This window comes from Tachypleus tridentatus, chromosome 4 (genome assembly GCF_004210375.1).
Source record: "Tachypleus tridentatus isolate NWPU-2018 chromosome 4, ASM421037v1, whole genome shotgun sequence".
NCBI lineage: Eukaryota > Metazoa > Arthropoda > Merostomata > Xiphosura > Limulidae > Tachypleus > Tachypleus tridentatus.
Genome location: NC_134828.1, coordinates 55,530,515 through 55,553,343, shown reverse-complemented (window position 1 = coordinate 55,553,343; position 22,829 = coordinate 55,530,515). Strand labels below are relative to the sequence as shown.

At 32.1% G+C, this 22,829-nt stretch overlaps 1 protein-coding gene across 1 annotated transcript in view; it reads right to left on the bottom strand.

Moving 5' to 3' along the window:
* LOC143249179 (uncharacterized) overlaps positions 1 to 18,153 on the bottom strand; it is an 85,430-nt gene extending 67,277 nt beyond the window's left edge. The window contains exon 1 of the mRNA XM_076498639.1: positions 17,923 to 18,153. The gene's annotated coding sequence lies outside the window, so the exon portion shown is untranslated. The remainder of the gene's footprint in view (positions 1 to 17,922) is intronic.
* Between the last annotated feature and the right edge of the window lie 4,676 nt (positions 18,154 to 22,829).

The following is a 22,829-nucleotide window of genomic DNA, read 5'->3' as shown; positions in this document are numbered from 1 at the left end:
TTTTATGATAGCATTTATCTAAGCTTTTAGTTCTATAGTATTATGAAGTAGTTATAAACACCATAAGCCTTTTTGAAAAATATTTATTTAACGCTGCGGGCTTATAAACTTATAAAGTAGGTGTAATCAGCATCTTCATTAGCCATTTATAAATATGTTTGTCTGGTACAGTAATTCTTTAAGCCAATGAAGTGGATATAAACAATACTTGTTCTGTTGTTTTAGGAGAGTTGTTTACAACACTGAAATTCTATATGCTTACTAGACAGGTATGGTTTACATTTCAATATTACTTTTTGGAAAATGCTCATTTAACGTTGCATTTTTTTAAGTGTATCATGTAAGTATAACCAACTTTTTTTGTAAGTCTTTGAGAGGAATGTATGTCTAATGCTGCAGTTCTATAAGCTTATCATGTAGGTCTGATTATTCTCTTCTTACGTGTTTTAGAAGTGAGTTTATTTAACACAGTGGTTATATAAGTTTATCAAATAAGTATATTCAATGTTTTCATTGCTCTTTTAGGATAACATTCATATAACACTGTGGTTCTATGAATTTGTCAGTAGTGTAAACAACATTTTCGTATGTAGGTTAGGAGAATGCTTATCTGTAACTGTATAAGCTTATCACAAAGATTTGCTTAACGTCTTCCGTTCTATGTATCTCATGTCGTGTAAAGCAATTACATTACGTCGTCTTCTTTATAAAAAAAAACATTTAAATATTTTATAAGAATATTCTTTATCCCATAAAATATTACACAAAGATTATTGACTGATGTGTAATCCCTTCCGAAAATAAGCATTCCGTTTCGCATTAAATTTTTATTAACTCAGTGTGCTGTTGGCCAAAGACTGTTGCACAATTTTGTTAAAATGTGGAAACGCTTCGTCTTAGGTTATTGTATAGCTTGAAAACGCTTCATGTTCTGTCGTATAGCTTGAGAACGTTTCAGGTTCTGTCATACAAGTTCTCAGGTTTTGTGCAGCATGAAAAGTCTTTCTTCGTGTGAAACTTCTTTCTCTCATTATATTTACTAAAAACAGAGTGTGACTGACTTTATATCCCAGTTATAAATTATCTCCGTTTTCATGTGACTCAAGATATCTCAGTTATTTACATTTTCGTACGACTTACGATATTCTATTCACTAGCTGAATGAAACGTTTATCTAGCACATTATGATTTCCACGCTTAAAAATATCTCTACTGTGTTTCGTATGTTCATTCTTATGTAGTACATAGACTAAACGACCAAATCAGAGACCCCGGGGATCAGTTTTGTGTATGTGTTTGTGCTTTCTTATAGCAAAGATACATCGGGCTATCTGCTGAGCCCACCGATGGGAATAAAATCCCTGATTTTAGCGTTGTAAATCCGTAGACATACCGCTGTAAAATCGTCTTCTTTGGTATTGTTGGTTATAGTTAGTGAATAAGCTTATGGAAGTACATCATTAGATTTTTTTTTTCTAAAAGTATTTATGAAAATGGTACTTACATCTCATTCATATAAAGCACCTTAATAGTTAAACTGTTAAGTGAAAAGTGTGAGCTGGGCAAACTGAAAATAACAGGAAATTGGTCTTCTCTAGTCCATTAATTCATGCCAGCTATTATATCAACAATTAAATCAAACTAACTTAGTTACCAAAAAGTTCGGTAAATAGCAATAGCAAATCATATAGAACTTAATGACTGCAAAATTGACAACCATACGCCAGCACAGTTACTATCATATATACAACCGACCAGTGAATTAAATTGATATCATTGAGAGTACTAATAGACCATCTCTATGATGTCATATGGAATTAATCCTAACATATAAATACAAATATATCTCGATCAACACCACAGATTGCAAGCAGTCAAACAAGAAGGAAAGAATCTCTGGAAATAACCATAACCTAACAAGTCGACGTGAAATAATCATGTTGTTTGCATCACCACAGTCCAGTTTTTGACGATAATATATGTCGGAAAAGAACAGCTTCTGTGTGAAACGAGCACCTAAAAACAACAGAACGAACACTTTGTGTTGCGAAGAGAAGTGTGAATAGGGCACAGTAATGTTTACAGAACACATTCAGGTGTGTCCCAATACAGTCAGAAGATATTTTCATAGCAAAGCTACAACTACAAAGTAATAAAACGAAACCAAGCCACACTTCAGTCATTACTGTATATCAACAACATTAGGCCCCACAATCGTTATGATACCTTCCTGCCTTTAAGGACACTGTAAATTTTTTTCTGAAGAATACGTATCTGTACAGTTCTCGGGAAGTGGATACTCTTAAGCTTGGTAACTATCCTCTAAAACGCTTTTTTTGTCGTTTACAAACTACCAGAGAATACAATGTTTTTTCTATTATGATGCAGGGTACTGTTTGTCCAGACAGCTTGACGACCGCACCTGGTAGTATGCAAAGTGATTGTTATGAAATTAATGCAAAAACATTGGTTTAAGTTTAGGGGAGCGAGAAAGCGGTCCTACTTTTGGTAAATCCCTAAAAGATTGAAGGATTACAGCACTCTAAGTCATTAAGAAATCATTAGAGGAAGTAGCCACCTTTCTTATTCAATAGAATGAAATGTTATTGTCAATACAAGTGTTCACAGTCAAAAAGAAAGAGAATTATTCGGCGTGGATATAAAGGAATGGGGTTTGACAGAAAAGAAAAAAAGAAACCAGTCGTTAAACCCAAAGACGTCTTTCTCAGCATTCCTAAATAAAGTTAATATCCTTCCTGTGAGAAGACAATCTCCAGTCTCTCTTGAATAACGCCTTCCTAAGAAAGCAATAGCTCAACGCCCCTATCGATCCTATGAATATAATACTTCCACAAAAGGACAGAATGTTTGTTCAACTCCTTACACCTGAAAACATGACCGATCTATTTTCTCCATGGAACTTAACCCCTTCAGTTGCCTGTAATCCACTCAGGACTAATGCAATTTTTTCTATGTTTTCCTTAGAGGCTTCAACCAGTCGATTTCCACTGAATATGTATATATTATACTACAGAATCAATCACTACACTAGCTCCAGAACCACGAGATAACCAAACGACTAAATCAAAATAGCCACCATTTCCAAAAGTACAGCAAGGCATTTATTAACTGATGGTTTCTTTTTCTTTTTTTCTAACTTTAGAGCTGAAAGACCGACACGACATTCCACAACAACAGCAACCTCCACAAAACCTCCAGCCAGGCCTCTCATCCTTTTTACACGAGCCAGTAAACGTTTGGAAACAATCCTAAAATTATCTTTCATCTACACCCAAGCCACATCTGCAATGTTTCAAGAATATTCCAACAAGCAGAAAGCCGAATTTTTCGTCAGTAAAGGAGCAACCATATAAGTCATCTGAGTTTTCAGACAAGTGTTCACAAATCTTTCGATCCGAGCAAAATACGCTTGAAACTCAATCAACACATACTACCAAGTCCAATGCCTTGAGTTCGATCGGCAGCTTCCAAACATTCAGTCGAGAGATCTAAACCCGAATTGTCAAACAGGTCAGGCGAATCTAGACGGAGGAACAACCCACCGACCACTTTCGTAGATTTCTGCGTTCGTACAGTTCCAATCGCCCTATGAGAGTCAAGTAGCCATAAAGTTTAACTATATCTTTTTGTTCCGTCCTACCTTTTACTGCCAAAGAGAACATGAATTACGTAGAGGACTATAATCAGGTTTTCCGAGCCTTTTATCGTCTTTTTATCCTTCAAGCCTTTTCTTTAAAACATCCAATACACCTTATTTACTGATCCTGATGCTTTTGTTTTCTTCCACGTTTTTTCAAACATGTTATAGCTATTCTTTTTCGGTAACCTGGTTATAAAAATTAGTGTTCTAAAACTACTCCTGTTTTTTTTTCCCACCAGCACAATTTTCGAAGAACTTTGGAACTTTTGATCGTAGCCCTGAAAAGGTCCGCGCAAGTCAAAATATTAAATCACAAATCAAAAAGAAATAAGCCTTTAAATCTTACCGTACACCTAAAAGAGTAATGCATTTAAACGTTAAACGTGAATAATAATTCACGGAACTTAATCCTAGTGCGAAGCTCAATTCAACCTATTTTTCGTAGTTTTCGAAACCAAACTAATCATAACTGTAGCTTTAATTTTATGTAATAACTATCTTTCGTTACAGCTTTGGTATAGTCATGCGTCCCATGTTCTAGAGTACAGCTTATATGAAACTTCAAAAATACAACCTCTTTTTCCTCTTTCGTTCATCCTGTTTTTAGCTGGCAACCTTTATGGCTTTTCCTGAAGTTTTGAAGTCCTGCGTTAGCGCTACACTTCTAGTATATAAAATATGGGCAACTTGACCAACCCTCGTCTACTACTTTAACATTCATCATATTCGGTAGCAGGGTGAAGAAAAATTAAATATCTGAGCGTCCCTGCATATCTCTCAGGCCTCTTCTTGGTATGTTAGATTTTAAACAAAATTTCTGTGAAGATTGTACGTGTGTTCAAGAAAAAGAAACTGGAAGATATTTAAACGAAGAAATAAACCAAGACAGAGGTCAAGGAAGAAAGAAAAATGTTGTCATTAATGAAATAAACCTAATTTATTATATGGTATTTTGTATAGTATAGTAAACAGAAATTATTTATGTTTAAAAAGCTAATTCTTGATAAAAAAAATGTAAATACAACCTGAATAAAGTTGAAGGAAAAGTAATAAACCAAGACAGAGGTCAAGGAAGAAAGAAAAATGTTGTCATTAATGAAATAAACCTAATTTATTATATGGTATTTTGTATAGTATAGTAAACAGAAATTATTTATGTTTAAAAAGCTAATTCTTGATAAAAAAAAATGTAAATACAACCTGAATGAAGTTGAAGGAAAAGTAAAGTGTGAATATAGTAAGTAGAATAGGAACCATTTTAAGTCACCAACTTCAGGAAGTGGAAAGTGTAAAAAATCATAACAAAAATGGTCCCGAAATATCAAAAATAGACAAAAATCATCCCAAAATAGTTCAAAATTGTTAAAAGTATATTAAATGAAAATAATTGAAGTTTGATTTTGTGAACAACAAGTCTCAAATGTTGCCTTCCTAGCAGGAGCTTGCAGTTTCTTCTCCACTAGGATAGCATCCGGTTTTTGTGCTTGCTGGATGCGGAATGACACAAAAATGTAAAATGTTTAAAAAATACAAGGAGTCAGTAATAGGCTCGACCCTTTAAACGGCTCACTTAGAAACGGCCCCCAGTGACACAAAGGCATGTCTGCGGATTCACATCGCTAAAACCGAGTTTCAATACCCGTGACAGAGCACATATAGCATTGTGCTTACTTCTAAACAAACAAACAAAGCCACTTAGAAACTTAAATAATAAAATATATCTTTAATTATTACATCACTAATAATCACTAAATTTTTAAGAGCAACCAATTCAAACTTTCGAATTACGTTATATCTTTATAAATCCAAGTACAATTTAGTAGTGATAGCATCTTTTATGCAAAAGGATCAATTAAATTTTGTTCTGTAATATTTTCATTAATAAATTAGTTTTTCAAATATTACAATTTTCTCGTATTTACAGTAGTAAAGTATTAATATTAAATTAATATTGTTTATTGACTCAATTACATTTTTTTCTATTTCACTAGTACAAGTTTTTAATTTATCCACATAGTTTTCTTCTATTAGTTCTTTTATATTTTTTTTTTACATTTTCATTATGTGTATCAAACGTATCATTGAATAATGAAAATAATTAACAACTTCCAAACTGTTTTATTTCTGTTAAGAATATTATTTAGGGGGTTGTCATCTAATTTGGTTTTACTATGAACGTACTCTTCCATTAACAATTAACAAGTTAGTGGCACCATTATTATCAGTTGCTTCAAAATTCTCTAGTTCTTTATTTTCAATACTACAATTCATACCACCAATTAATTTAAAACCGTTGCTACGTGGGCGGACCCGTAGGACCATGAGATGCTTCTTAATATAGATTACAATACGTAAACCAAAATCTCCTTTCTTGTTATTATTAACGAGTTTTCATAGCTTCAAAACTTTTACTATAAACATTTAACATTCGTTGTAAATAATAAAAATTACGTGGCTTTGTTGAGCTATGTTTATCTTTCCAATATATCTTAGTCTTCAAATTCGTTATATTATTATGGAAAACGTTCTTGGAAACGTCAAAACGAATTATTGCATGCAATATTCCGTAACTGGTAAAGCTAACTACATATCCAGTTTCTGTCTTGCTATAAACTAACCCGACTGCTGACAAATCTCAGTAATATGTGGAATACTCTAATTCTCTATTTGTGAACATGGTATTGTATTCTCAAGTAGGTTATAAATTCTAACCCACGTTCTTAATATATCAAGATTATCTAAAGTGATAGTTCTTGATTATTTTCCTTATCTTGAAATTGGGGAATAACGTAAGTGTTTTTAATTTTGTTATTTGTAATGCTGACAATATATGCATTGACCACTCCATTTTTAATACTAATTTTAATAACGCTCACACTTTCCAGTAAATGTCAACACCGGTTTGTAATATAGAGCAAAACTACGATATTCATCTTTTTGCTCAAGATAGAGTTTAAATGAGGTACCATAATGAGATATCACTTATAACATCGTATATAACAGTATAAATCATGTCATTACCTCCAGTTCTCCAGACAACAAATCTCACATCGACATTTAAATTTTTTCTTAAATTATTAAAATATCCAAAGTATTATTTAATTGGCATTCATAACTTTATTTTATTAATATTTTTCTTAAAATTCATATTTTAGTGAGAACAATTAGAAGTGAAACACTTAAAAGCTGAAAATAAATGCTTGGAAATAGAAGCTCAGAAACATCATAATGACATAGAGGTAAAAGATAGGTATAAACAGAAAAAAATCTGATTTAATGGTTTGTGGAAATCAGAGTTATTCTGACGATAGGACAGGCATAAAGAAAAGAAACGCTCCTGTGTAGTTGTCTAGGTTTTGCGAGTGTGATGTAGATGTATTTTCTGTAATTTTGAAAAATTACTTAAAAAAAGGTGTCAGCAACCAAGAATAACAGACTAGTTATGAAGTTAAATCAACTGTTTTAGAGATATGTGTGTGTTAAGTTCGGATAAAATTATGAAATTCAGATAGAGAAAACATCCAATAAGACATTTAAAAACTATGAAACAACGTTGCATGACTTGTTAGGTAAATGAACTGAGAAAACTAACTGTATTGGAGACACTAACAAGATTATAACTCAGATGTTGTAAGAGCAAATTTTGGCAAAATTGCAGACGCAGTCAGTTATAGGGTTAAAAGATAGGAAGTCAGCAAACGCACTTTGAAATGTATCGTTAGCAGATAGATATATAGTGACAAAGAAGTTTGTTTCTTTGTTTGTTTTTTTGAATTTCGCACATAGCTACTCGAGGGCTATCTGCGCTAGCCGTCTCTAATTTAGCAGTGTACGACTAGAGGGAAGGCAGCTATTCATCACCACCCACCGCCAACTCTTGGGCTACTCTTTTACCAACGAATAGTGGGATTGACCGTCGCATTATAACGCCCCCACGGCTGAATGGGCGAGCATGTTTGGCGCGACGGGAATGTGAACCCGCGACCCTCAGATTACGAGTCGCACGCCTTAACACGCTTGGACATGCCGGGCCCTGTGACAAAGAAACATACTCGATTTGCAGTAGGTGGAAATTAAGCTAATAGAACAACTTATCACAAACAAATAAAGTTGAGGTAGCGTTTACCGAGAATAGCAAAGAAAACGTTTTTGCAAAGTGATTTTCTAAATAAGGATAGAAATTACAAACATTCGGCAAATTTTTTTACATGTGACCAAGCTAGACATATAGTGAAATTCTGTAGGAAGAATAAAAAATATTGGAAATAAGAGATACTTTAATGTGTTTTACTGAGCACATGAAGAAAATTCCAATAAATATTTAGAAGAAATGGCAATAAATGGTCAAATTGTAAGTACATTAATAGATACTGGTAGTTGAAGATCTTTGGTAAGAAAAGAGTTGGTAAAAGATTGTCAACTCATAGGTGGGATATTAGTTTGAATTTAACTTAACAGAAAAGGCTTGGCATAATGCACCACTAGCTAAATCAGATTAAAATGTCAACTTATCAAATGTGAAACATTGGTAGAAAAAGCATATGGTCTTCCATATCTAGTTTTGCTTGGTAATTATTTAGAAGCAGTAAGGATGCTAAATACATCAGTAGCAGTAAGAAGACATACCAAAAGTAGCCAGATAACAAATGAGATTAGGAAAAATTATGAAACAAGGATAGAAGTTAGTGAAAAAATAAAACAAGTAAACAATATGAATAATAATGGATTTTAACTGCTGATAAAATAGCTACATTTGAGTCAGATGGATGACAATGTCATGAAACAAACACTCTTGTATTTAAGCTGAAATACATTAAAAGTGCCAGAAGAAACTGTAGCTGCCACTCAAAGGGAGTGCTTAGCAATTGTGTGGGATTTTGACAAATTAAGACTTTCTCTCTTAGGTAAAGCATTCGTTCTGGAAATATACCACGAGCTTTTAATCTTCACAGACTCAAGAGCTGAACAGAAAACTGCTTTAATGGAGTCTGTTATTACAGGAGTTTGATTTTACACTATGTTATTGAACAGAGAGCAACCATCGAAATGGAGACGCCATCTCGCTCTTGAGCTAGTAAAGTCACGCTCTATCTAAAATTAGTATATATTATATATTGAAATAAGAAATTTAAATTTTCTACAATTAGGGTCAAACTGATGTTGCTTGGGAATGTTTGGTTATAGAAATGAATGTAAAACTAAGGATTGGTAAACTTACTGGTTCGGACCCCGAAAATTAATGGTAGAATGGAGAATATGAAGGACATTTTTCCATTATTTGTTTATGCATTTAGTTATACAAAAGACTATGAGCATTTTGTAATGTTCGTAAACAAAGACAAAACATTTTAACCTTTACAGAGTATCTTTATGAAACTGTGTAAGAGTAAAATATCTAGACAAAGTCATTGAATATATGATATATGTAAAGAATCTAAAATTATCAGTGAGGAAAAAGACTGTGAATGGCAAAGTAACTTGTACAAGATTGTTAGATACTGTGGAAATTTGGGGCCTGTAATAACATCGAGATTGAAGAAAAACACAACTAATATTGAATATAATCAGCGTTGTTGAATCTATGAAAGGGAGCTTTGTTAAGACGTTAAGTGTAAGGAACATCAGTTGGTATTCAAAGAGATGAGAAGGCGGTCAGGTTTTGGTCAGTTCTTAATGGATTAAGGGATTACATTAAGTCATTATAAAATTAGAGAACATGACTTCTTTTCTTTTTCAACCTTATGGAGACAACAAAATCCTATATGATAAAGAAATGTTATTATCACAACAGGTGTACATGGTAAAAAGAAAGAGACCCAATCGGTTTTAGTATTAGAGAAAGTGATATAAAAGCCAGGAATTTAATTGAAAATATTTTAACAGATCTCACAGCGAAAGAATAAACTAAGAGATAGAGAGAGGCGAAAGAAGAAAGTAATTAACCTAATTTCTCGTTTGACATTGAATAAAGTAATAAACAGAAATTAGTTATGTTTTTAAACTGTATGAGTCAGTTTCAGATAAAAATAAATATAATCTTGAAGAAAAAGCAATGTTCGAGTATAAAGCGATGACAACAAAAGGGCATCAGAAGCGCTTTCAACATTGACGATTAGATTTGCTTCATACCTTAATAATTTCGAGCAGAGATTTCCACATTTCTACAACAGTGTTCCACTTATCAAACAAGGCACCATTTGCATACGAAATGGGTCTCTAAGTCAATCAGTCTGAGTCATAAAATAATGGCTAGAACATCGGAACATTTTTACTATCTCGTATCCAGTCTTGTTGCTAGATATGAATCTTATGAAGTATGCTATGAGTGGTCCAAGTTTGACTTTGGAGTAAACCAAGGATAAGCTCTGGTCCCTTAAAACGTTCCAAACAAAAACGTATATCGGCCCCAAGAGTGGTGTACAATCTCACAGGAATCAATTTCGAATCTCGTTAATACAGTGTGTAACGGTGTTTCTGACTTAGATATTTCTAAGGGTAAATCAGATAAATACTATTGATAATCTTGTAACTTCTATTTTTTTATTTGTTTGATAAAACGATATTATACATGAAGTGAATTTCTAAATTATTATTTAATACATGTGTACGTATGTCTGTATCAATATTTATAAAAACCAAGTGTCAGTCATACTTTATTTCACCAAATTTCGTGAGTTACACAAATCCAACACCACTTTTTCCTATGACACTTGGTCTTTTGATAATTTATTATCATTTTAATTGAATTTAATCGTTAACATACGCGTAAATAGCTCCTAAATTTCTGTACCTTTTCTGCTTTATAAAGCCTTTAAAAGAGAGAGTTCTCAGAACCAGATCAGGCATGGTGTTATGTATGTAACATCATATCATTCACATCATTATGACAACAAGCTAGGTAGGATCCGAATAAGAAAGCCAGAAAGGCTGCCGTGATCGAAGACACGAAGGTGCATTTGCACCCTATCAACGCCTGTGAAAAATAAATCGAAAATTAATGCAAATCCATGCTTGGGTAACATTACGAGAACGCCTTTGTTTAAATAGACTGAAGATGCCAATTATCTGCATGGAAGAGGTGGACTTTACCTCGGAAGAAAAACAGAGGTGTATGCAGTAACTAGGTAATCGTGTGTCTTAATCTTTTATCCAAAGTCGCCAATGTGTAGCGTGTTTGTTCAATTGTACGTAGTGGATTTAGGAGCAGTATGTAGCATCTCTGTGGGAAAAGAGATTGTTTTACTTATTTATTTATTTTGTGTGTTGCCATTTTTATTCGGAATAATACTGGTTCCCAGTGGTTTCCCATCATTGGTGACGGACTTTTACAACATCCGAAGCTTTACATCAATGAATTTTAAAACTTTTTATTAACAAAATGATATGATTTCAAAATAAAACGTTTGTTGTAAATTATTATATATATTTTAAGTTTTAAAACTATAACACTCTTAAAGTGATGATTTTCCGCTTTTACAAAATACATGCTTATAATAATCATATCATCAGAAAAATAGTATAATTAAATATAAATGATGATCAGGGTATTTGAGGACGTTAATTCGATCGATTGTCAATCGCTTGAATATTTTTAAGTAATATTAGTTTAATCTAAGAATTATTGTGATAAATAAAGACAACAAGAAACCTAAAAGTTAGATCAGTTTTGCTGATTATAATACTTAGCTAAAAACAGATGCTAATTTAAATAATAATAAAAAGTGTACATTTATAATATAAGAAAATAGCTAGAACCCATAGCATGGGCTTACCTGTTGACTAAAAACTAAGCTATATATTTATATATAAACATATTGTCATTCGAAGCTATGTCAAACAGTTATTTTTAAGCTGAATTGTATAGATAAATACATATTTAAGTTTAGTTACTTGAAGGTGTGCTAACCTGTTGGTTAACGACAAAGTTATATATGTATAGTAATTTATTGAGCATTATTTTAAAATTTTTGCTTCTAGCGTATACAGTTATGTGACAGATAGTGAACATTTTGTAAATTATTTACCTAAGAAACTAGAATAAAATAATCTTTTAGCGCCATTTCATGTTGTTGTTTTATACCAAAGTAATTCACATGATTTTATATCATACTTAAAGCAAATGAGTTTAATTTCTATAATTATACAAATTGCACAAGAGCTTTAATAAGAAAGTTATTTGCAAAGATCTACAGAAAAACTTTCACCAATATTCAGAACTGATACTGACACTAAAGATGCACCATCCAACCTACACAACCCTAGTAATGGGTTATATGAAAAGTAAAATGATTGATCCTTTTTTAAACTATTATATGTATATATAATATGTATAAGGTTTTTGAATGATTGGTATAAACGAATTTAGAACAAAAGTGTCTTCTGTATTTTAAGTGGATTAAATGAGACAATCAAATTTACGTACGAGTATAGAGAAAGTATCACATCATTTCTTAATATTCTTATATTGGTCTAAAATATTATTACCTTACGATTTAGGTTTATTGTAAACCAAGAAATTCAGACAGGTAGTTAGATTTTTTAGCAGTCCCTCCAAATCAAGAAATTTAAATGTTCGTGCTACTCTGGCACAAGGATTATATATGACAATATCTAATACAGAGGTAAGAAACCTCAAATTAAAAGAACTGAAAAAAAATAATTGGGTAAAAATATCAAAAGGAGAAGAGAGAATTAAGTATAAGATTAATAATGAAGATGATATACAACTAGGCACAACTCATTATCCAGAGATATTTATTAATGTAAACTCTATTCAAAAACAAACTACCAACTGGTAGAAAAGAGGTTAAATAATATTTCAAAAATTGTAAAATAATTTGGGTGAAAAGGTAACCTTTAAATTTATAAAGCTTTTTAACCTTTCAAAATATTATAAAATAAATAATGAATGATTTAATACCATATAGTAGTAAAAGTTATTTAATATGTACAAATAAATATCTTAAAGTAAAAAATTTAATTGTTAAGCCAGAAGGGCAGAACTTAGTAAAAGGTTCGAATGATCGTAATGCTAAGAGTCTAATCTATATTTTAAGGTGCTCTATTTGTGAAGTATTGACTTTTGATTGTTTGTTTTGAAATTTCGTACAAAGCTACTCAAGGGCTATCTGTGCTAGCCGTCCCTAATTTAGCAGTGTAAGACTATAGGGAAGGCAGCTAGTCATCACCACCCACCGCCAACTCTTGGGCTACTCTTTTACCAACGAATAGTGGGATTGACCGTTACATTATAACGCCCCCACGGCTGGGAGGGCGAGCATGTTTGGCGCGACTCGGGCGCGAACTCGCGACCCTCAGATTACGAAGCGCACGCCTTAACGCGCTAGGCCATGCCAGGCCCATTGACTTTTGAAGAAACCAATAATTTTAGACTTCACATAAAGCTAGAGATAAAAAAAAAGTTGTCTTCTCTCAATAATTGAACATGTTTATTTCTATAACAGTAATCTTTTCCAAAGTTTCCCTTTTCTAATAATAATGATAAAGAAATAAAATAATTTTTGAGAAATTCTTTATTGACCGTTTCACACTTCTTTTAATTTTAACACTTACTAAAACACCTGTAGTCTGTAGAATTTAGGCAATTTGTTATAGCAGTTTTTATCATTAAATTTTAAATTTCATATAATTTTTGAATATTTTAGATATTTTTCATTTGTAACGTTAAAATAAGATATTTTTATAAACTGTATTTTTGAAGAAAATCTCAAAACTTTGAAAACACATAAAGTAAAAAAGTATTATTAAAAACAATATTTGTATATCTAACATCAATTTAGGGATTTAGTTGTTTTACATTTTATATTGCCTTTATACTAAATAGTAACTTGTGATGCTACAAAACCGGCTAAATAAAGAAGAGTTCAATAAATAATGAACAGTTTGATAAACTGTAAACGTGTTTCCTTACACATAGTCATCCTCAAGTGAAAACAGTTTGAATTACAGTTTATTTGTATATATATCTATAAGATTTATACATATATATATGAGTTTGTTGTAACCAAAAAAATCCGAAACAAATATATAAAATTCCTGCATTAATTGAAAGAATCCCAGGGTACAAGCTATATTTAGTTGTAACTAGGTCGTTTGACAACTAGGAACTACTTTGTGCGAATATACACCTAACCGCATATAAAAGCTTGTTCAGAGTATCAAAGTTACATAAGACTTACTGGGTGACGGTTTGAAGTTATACCAGTTAATTTATATAACTGGATGGGACCTTTCATACTAGTATAATTCGTTTACTGTGTTACCAATTAGTGCCTTTCTACCATAATGGAGGCTGGAATGCTAACTTCATGAGGTAAGTTCATTTAACTACCCAAATGGTAGCACCTTATTTTTATTTTTCAATTAACTTTTAACTTTTCTTCTTCTTTACTTTGGAGAGCTGTTACCTTCCCACAACTGTCTGCAGGCAGTAAATGGTAATATAGATGTGAATCGTTGTGGGCTTGAGTACCCACATTTCGCTTTCCTAATTTCTATTACTTTGTTTTATTTTCTATTTATATTTCTTTATGTGAGACTGGCGAACTGAGGTTCAGACTGATAGACAGTATATCCCCACCGTAATGTGAATCCTGCTTTCCCAGTCGCCTCCAAAACATAAGGTACATTTCATATCCAACATTACAGCTTATACCCTGGGATCTTTTCAATTAGAGCAGCGTTTTTTTATTTTTTATTTTTGTTCCGGCTTGTTTTTTGTTATAACAAGTGAATATAATTAGTCAGAGGTTTAAATTTTCTGTTTTTAACGCAATCTTTCCTTTTGATTTTGTTTTAATTTCCTTCACTCTATTAGTATTAATATAAATACCCAAAAGCATTCCATCCTGTTGTTTGAAGACCACACTATATATGTAACCGCTAAACGGTAAGTCAACCTGATGGTTAAAGGCCAGTATATATTTTACATATACACATTAATAATAATTTGAAAATTGAAATATCACTTTCTGTGGATGTAATATTTCATTCAACAACTTGTTTTATTCTTTTTCTAACTATTACAGTATATTGTCTTTTCACAGTAATTTCCACTGCACAGAACCAATTTTTGAAATTTTCAGCACTTTTCAGCTCCTCTTTTCATTTTTGAAACAATACAATTTAAATATAAAATTGTGTCTTGTGTTTAATATTTTTTTCTTCAGAATAAATAGCATATCAATTTAAAGTCGCAGTAAATTGTATATTCCCTGATTAAAATCATAAAGATATAGACAACTTCAAAGTTAATATGAACCCTTTTTAACACACTTAAATTTACAATAAACTACAAAGTTAAATATTATCAGTCATGTATCCAACATAAAATCTAATGAAACACTTATCTTACTGTTGGATGTATTGTGTACAATAAAATAACAATTTAAAGCAGAAGAGAAATATTACTTTATATTACAATTTAATATCAACTATTATTCAAGTAGTATTTAAATTTTTAGTGAAATACTTTGCATATTTAAGTAGTCCGATTTTCATTTTGCTACATGACCAAATAGGATAAACGTTCAAATTGTTTGTTGAGACAACTGTTAAAATGTGCACTAACTGGTATTGGGCTTAATAAGAGCTTCTCAAGTAATATATTTACATTTCTTTTTTATCCCTAAATTTTCTGTTTCTGCAATACATATTCCTCAACATATTAATATAAAGTAAAGCATAGATAATATATTTAAAAATGTGCAGTTCACAATGATTTCATATTACATGATGTATATATTTATATTTTTATTATGTTAATCAATAATTATTCAGTTTGCAATGATTTTAAATTGTGAGTTTATGCATATTAAAGTATTTTTAAACAGGGTTTTATATTTAAATAATACTATTTTTAAGGTATAAATAAGAAGATCCAAAAAACCGGTTCTGTAAAGAGCAAGTAATTAAAAAAAGTATATAAGCGTTTCATGAGTACACCAAGCTCCTCTCCCCCACAATGGCCCGGCATGGCCAAGTGTGTTAAGTCGTTCGACTCGTAATCCGAGGGTCGCGGGTTCGAATCCCCGTCGCACCAAACATGCTCGCCCTCCCAGCCGTGGGGGCGTTAGAATGTGACGGTCAATTTCACTATTCGTTGGTAGAAGAGTAGCCCAAGAGTTGGCGGTGGGTGGTGATGACTAGCTGCCTTCCCTCTAGTCTTACACTGCTAAATTAGGGACGGCTAGTGCAGATAGCCCTCGAGTAGCTTTGCGCGAAATTCTAAAACAAACAAACAAACAAACAATTGATGAGTACATAGGAGCAGAGTCGTAATTCTGTGAATTTATAACTGTATATACAGGGGCTAGATACTCGTGGTGAGCACAACACCAATATCCTATTATGTATTTTTGTGCCTACCTGGAAACAAATACACAAAAGTAGCAAAAAATAAAACAGTATGAAATATACTATTGCATATAGGTGTATGTGTGTGTGACTGAAGCAAAATAAAGCATGCTAGGTCTTCCAAAATTTTAAAATATTTACTTGAAGTGATATTTTAACGGCATTTCTGCTACTCGTCAAATTACACTAGTCTTACAAAATTGCACGTGAAAAACAATATTTGTACCTCTTGTTACACATTTTTGATATTACTGTTAATTTTAAATACATTGAAGAACAACAGAGAAATTAGAGATTAAACTGTGAGAAAACATCTCCCGAGGTATAAACTTACGCTTTTAGTAAACAGTCTAAAAACTTATATAAACTTCTTAACAAAATGGTCCGGCATGGCCAAGCGTGTTAAGGCGTTCGACTCGTAATCGTAGGGTCGCGGGTTTGAATCCCAGTTGCACCAAACATGCTCGCCCTTTCAGTCGAGGGAGCGTTATAATATGACGGTCAATCCCACTATTCGTTGGTAAAAGAGTAGCCCAAGAGTTGGCGGTGGGTAGTGATGACTAGCTGCCTTCCCTCTAGTCTTACACTGTTAAATTAGGTACGGCTAGTGCAGATATCTCTCGAGTAGCTTTGCGCGAAATTTAAAACACAAACAAAAAACAAACAATCTTAACAAAACTTTCAACCTTGTACGCAAGATATATTTCTTGTAACTGTACCTTACATAACTGTAATAAAGGAAGATAAAGGTAGCCATGTTTTAACTGGTGAAATAATTATTAACGTCAACAGTTAATAGTAATTTAAATCCAAAAAACACTAGTATGTCCGCTGTTGTGTAATATATAATACATACGTCTTCACAAGTACTATATTCGTAGCAGTTCCACCAGCCCTCTAACACTTTGCGAGTGAGTGAGAATTTTAATGATTGTTTTAACCAAGAATTTGATTTGTTGAAAGAAAAATGCTTAATAAATTCCCTTTTTGATCACGCAAACAGAAAGAGAAACATACGATTTCTGAAAATTCATCCAAGATATCAAAGCCACCTTGATTTTTAACTAATTCGAAATTGAAAAGGGTACAGGTATGAAGACTTTATTTTAAGTTAAAATAGAACAAAACAGTAAGTTGAATACATACAGGTAGATTTAGAATAAAAATAAAAAAGGTACGCGTTGTTTAGATTATTATATATATATATATATATATCACTGTATTCTACCGCTTATTACTAATATTTTGATAACGTTGTATTTATTTGTAGATTATATTTCTATAACTGGAACCAATAATTGTTCCTCCTTGGAACAAATATTATGAAACCGGTTGTACCCCATGTAAATATTGAATAAAATTAAATCATCCAAAGAAATGTTAACCTTTTGCTCAAAGCTTAAGCCATACAAGTATATTTCATTCTTCATACCTTTCATGTCGTTAAAAAAAAAGGACTTCAAATATGCAAATGATTGGTCTATTAGAAGTAATAATAATACTGCATGCAGCTTATATCGTCTCAAAATAACTATATATGTAAATTATTGTATGTCTTAGTGGATAGTTTTACTAATTGCGATGGCAAGATTTTTTTCCCCTATTTTTAAAACCAGAAAACTCAAGGAAACTAACATTTATTGCATTTGTTATTTCACAACAAAACGATATATATATATATATATATATATATATGACATAACTTTGGTAAACGAATAAAACATTTCAATGATAATTTAAGTGAGTGAATTTGACCCATGAGATGATATTGTACACTTCTTAAAAAATGTCTACTAGGTGATTCCAAGCTCGTTATACCTAACCCTCTTTTGGGCCCACCACGTGGTTACGTTTTATAATGAGTAGAAAATTGTGGTTAGGCTTACCTATTTTAACTGCATTCCATCACTGGCTGTTTCGTTTCTGGTCTGAGTGCTACGGAAATGACCAATTTAAATTATTCAGTCGAGAGGACTGGAGAGCGAAGATGGAGATGAATTCAACAAGGAGACGTGACAGCTCTTCATATGGTTTATTAAGAAAAAACTGGATCTTGAATGAAGACAAGCATCTCAGCAGCTACTGATACGGTCTGTCTGAGTAAGGACATAAACAGCAGTAGATGCGGAGGATGAGAAGGTGACGAAATACTTCTACTGGCTTCCGTGCGCCCTCTATGATCTGACAGTCAATCATGGAGACAACGCAGGCCTCTGGTTGCTATGGTAACTCGCCATCCTGGGAGACGCTTCATAGGGTAAATTGACGACAGACAGACCTGTCACACAAGCATTAAATTATATATTTATGGAAATGAAAAAAGAAGAAATATTTAAAGATCAATATCGTATAGCATTGCGTCGTTCTAATTGTTTGAAAGAAACATTATTAATTATCATTAATATATCTTTTATCAACTGAAAAAAGGTAGAATTCGCAACGAAATATTATCATATGAATAGTGGTGGTACGTACTGGAAATTCAATTTGCAATTTTACGATTGTTATTGTTTTGTATTATTATTTATAATTTTTATTTAAAATATGGTGTAACAGTAAGCGAAAAATAATTAAAACAGTTGTTTCAAACTTTATAACCAAATCCTGATACTAAATTTAAGTCTTGTTTATTTACTTCTTATAGTTCACAGAGAATTTTGTATTAAAATACTCGTTATTACTGGAAATACTTCTTGTGTGCATGTGTTTCCTTATAGCAAAGCAACATCAGGCTATCTGCTGTGTCCACCGAAGAGAATTCAGTCCATGATTTTAGCGTTGTAAGTCCCAAGACTTACCGCTGTCCCACCATGAGGCAATACTTTTTGTAACGCCTACTGTTACTGATTAGTACAGCGAGACAAAAAATAACGTAGGCGGTTATTTAACATGTATTACATTACTTTCTGTTTATTGAAAAGCAAAATAAATCATTTTCATCATATTGTATTTGGCGGATAAATGACAAGTTAAACAGGAGAGGGTAGAGAATAGTATTATAGTCGATGGTAAAGATCGTATGTTTGTTTTGAGTTTCACGTAAAGCTGCAAGAGGGCTATCTGCGTTAGCCGTCACTAATTTATCAGTGTAAGACAACTAGTCATCACCACCCACCACTAAATCTTAAACTACTCTTTTTTGCCAACGAATAATGGTATTGATCGTACCATTATGACGCCCCCACGACTGAAAGGGCAAACATATTTGGTGCTATGGTAAAAAATGGAATCAAATGTAGCAGAAAGAGAGAGGAGAAGAAATAGCAGAATTATCTCTAACTTTTAGCTGAGAAATTTCACTGGCTAACTGAATAAATATAACTCATCACAAATGTCTAAAAAATACTTTATTTGCGTATCTGAGTGCTACTGTTCAACTAAACAGATATGCTGTGTTATGATTATAGCACTTCACATATTTTGCAATTTATTGATATATACACATACGTGTATAAAGTTTGGCACATATTAATTCTTTGCAATATTTTCACAAACACAGTGACCAAGATTTTGAAAAATCTATATGGAAAAGATTTTATCCAATAATATTGTGAAACTTCATTTTGGTTATTGCAGAAACATTTTGTATAACATGTTTGTCTGCGGGCTCACACAGGTAAAAACTAGGTTTAAATATCTGTGTTCAGCACTGACAGCTGGTCTATTGTGTAGCTTTGTGTTTAACAATAGAAACACAAATTTAGTGAAGACTTTTTAATGTAAATAGTTTTCTGTTAATGCCATTACGAAGTATGTGCGTCATACTCATAGTGTTCCTTTTTGAGTTGGAACTTAATAATACGCATTTCTAAGACATCCATGCTGTTTAAATGAGCACAATAGTGAACAACATCCATTCAAACATCGTTCTTCAAATGTTCATGTTGTTTTAATGATTATGATTTTTTGGAGTTTAGTATCTTCAATCATCAAACTCGTACATTTTTTGATACCATTTCTCATAATTAAGTGAGATAAATGTCTTGTGGTAAGTAGTTACAAAAAATATTAGTTTATTAAATAAAAGAAAAGTACTAATATCGTATGATTCTATTTTATAATACCTATATCCTACCAAGATAAAAGATTAACTAGTAAAAAAGGTATGGTTTCATAATTTTGGTGAAATATATACAAAATATAGGAAATATAACTGACTGTTACATACTAAATCACAGCATACTCCATTATAACAAAAGCATAAAAATATATAACTTCCATGACTGACGTTAGATTAAATTAGCACATTAAACAAAATAAAAACTATTAGTGAGATATATTTAAATAATTTTTCTAACTTTCTGATAAATGTTCTTCGTGCACTCAGCGATATTCCTTTAAAACGTATTTCGAATTGTCGTAAAACTTTACAGACTCTTTAATTTTGATAAAGATTAAGTACAACAACAGTTATTTCATAAAAGCTTTTTCCAGTTTCTTTCTGTGTCTGTTTACACTCGGCCCAGCAAGGCCAGGTGGTTAAGGCACTTGACTCGTAACCCGAGGGTCGCGAGATCGAATTCCCGTCACACCAAACATTCTCGTGATTTCAGCCGTGGAGGCGTTATAAAGTAACGGTTAATTTCACTATTCTTTGATAAAAGAGTAGCCCAAGAGTTGACGGTGGGTCGTGATGAGTAGCTGCTTTTTCTCTAGTCTTACATTGTTAAATTAGGAACGGCTAGCGCAGATAACCCTCTTGTAGCTTTGCGCGAAATTCAAAACAAACCAAACCAAACTGTTTACGCTTACTGGGCAGAACAAGCCATTTCAACGAATATTACAGCTACTTGTATTAAACGCTATGAATCTAAGTCTTTTTCCTTTTAATATATTATTCGAAGTAATCATTAACGTGGGTAATATAAATGGCTGTGGGACACCACGCTAGGAACGTTTATCTGACTTTAAAGTGTGGTACTACAAGATTCTTTACAATGATCTTGTCTGTTGAAAAAATTATAGGAAGTAATTCCTCAACACCAGTAGCCATCTGTAATAATTCTGTGAAAATTAAAATTCGGATAAGAAGTAAAATAGATATATTTACCCATTAGTGTATGAATAAGTACCTATATATTTACACGTTGTTACATTTGTTTTAACTTGCTTATTGTGCTCGATTTAATTCCTACTTAATAACTTCTAAATCAACAATTTTGAGGGAAACTTTGGCCGAATTCCACACTATAATCCGGAATTTATTATACTAAAACATGACTTTACAAAACCATCTTAAACTACAGTATTTTTTCATTTTAAAAGCACTTTTATTGAATTGTTTGTAGAAGGTATAGATAACATGGCAAAGGTGATTTGTTTATTTCAGTAAACTACACATAATATCTTTTATTACTCCAAACATAGCTGAATTTTTTTTATTTTTGTAGATGGACAGCAGATATAACGTTTTATATTTTTGAATCTTCTATCATTGGAAACTGCTGTATGCAAAATGAAATCAAAAATAAAATTAATATTGATCTTCTTGTTAGTTTTACTGCATCTTTAAAAAAAAGCAGCAAGTTACTTGGCCTTATGTTTCCTCGAGACTCTAATAAAAAGTTAATTTACTTCAGAAAAAAACGTATCATGAAAGTAATATATACTACATGATGCAGTTCATTCAATCAATAAATTGTATACTGACTGTCTTTTAAACAAATCACTGAAACTCGAGTTGCACCGAGTCAATGGCATTCATTTCTTTATGTTTTGTCATATTCAGTAAGCACTATGAACAAACAAGCTCAACAAGCCAACATTTCTAAGTAACTAGAGAAGTAATATGTGTTTGTCAAAAGCTGATTGTTTGCCACTTTGAAATTGCCATCACAAGTCACTCCATCTATTTTCAATAACTGCGCCGAAATAAATCATACAAAAGAGGGAAGCTTTGCAAGATCGGCTTTCTAATTTATTCCAATAAACTTCCTTGAGATAGTAAAGAACTGTAAGCCGTTCAGAACTTTAGTTTTAATGCTAAAGAGACGTTATCATGAGCATTATTGGAGCTTCCAAGTCTGCTGATTATATCACCTAAAATTTTTCTCTTTCGTTATCTATTCTGTCAGCTACTTAATAAAAGCTGTCTCCAACTGGGTGATGTGCTTCTTACAGTAATTCAAGAGAGCAGAATCCAGAAAGATCATCTAAAGGATTTCGATTCACCTGAATTTCTAAATGGTTGGAATGTCTGGTCGATATTATTATAATATACCAGAAACCATTTTTCATGTTGAAAAGCATAATCCTAAACTATACCCTATACCTGATTTGTTTTGCTATTTGTAACTTATATAACTTATCTACAGTTTATTTATTTGACTAATATTTCCGTAATTCACGTGCTATTTTGCATATTAACTATTGATTAGTAACTTTTTAAAATAATAATTATACACTAATTATTACTTAGGTTTTATCCTGGTATTTGTGAAAGTAGAAATATTTTCTGTGTTAGTAGGAGCCATTTAATTAGTATATAATTATTATTGAAAAGTTACTAATTACTATACAGTCTTATGTAATCACAGGCTAGTAACCATGACAAGCACTGATATCTGATCGCTACGTTGAATACATTATTTCATCAATTCCTTTTTTATACATATAAGTGTATAAGGATTCCAAAATTTCCATGGAATTCTTTTTTCTTATCCTTCCTGGATTGAGTGGCCCAGTTTTATTGTTCTGGATACGACGATTCTGAAACCAGCAAATGGAACTTTACACTTTGTAACCGTGAGTGTAAAATAAACATGATGGTCAAGTGCTACTGAAAGTAGACCAG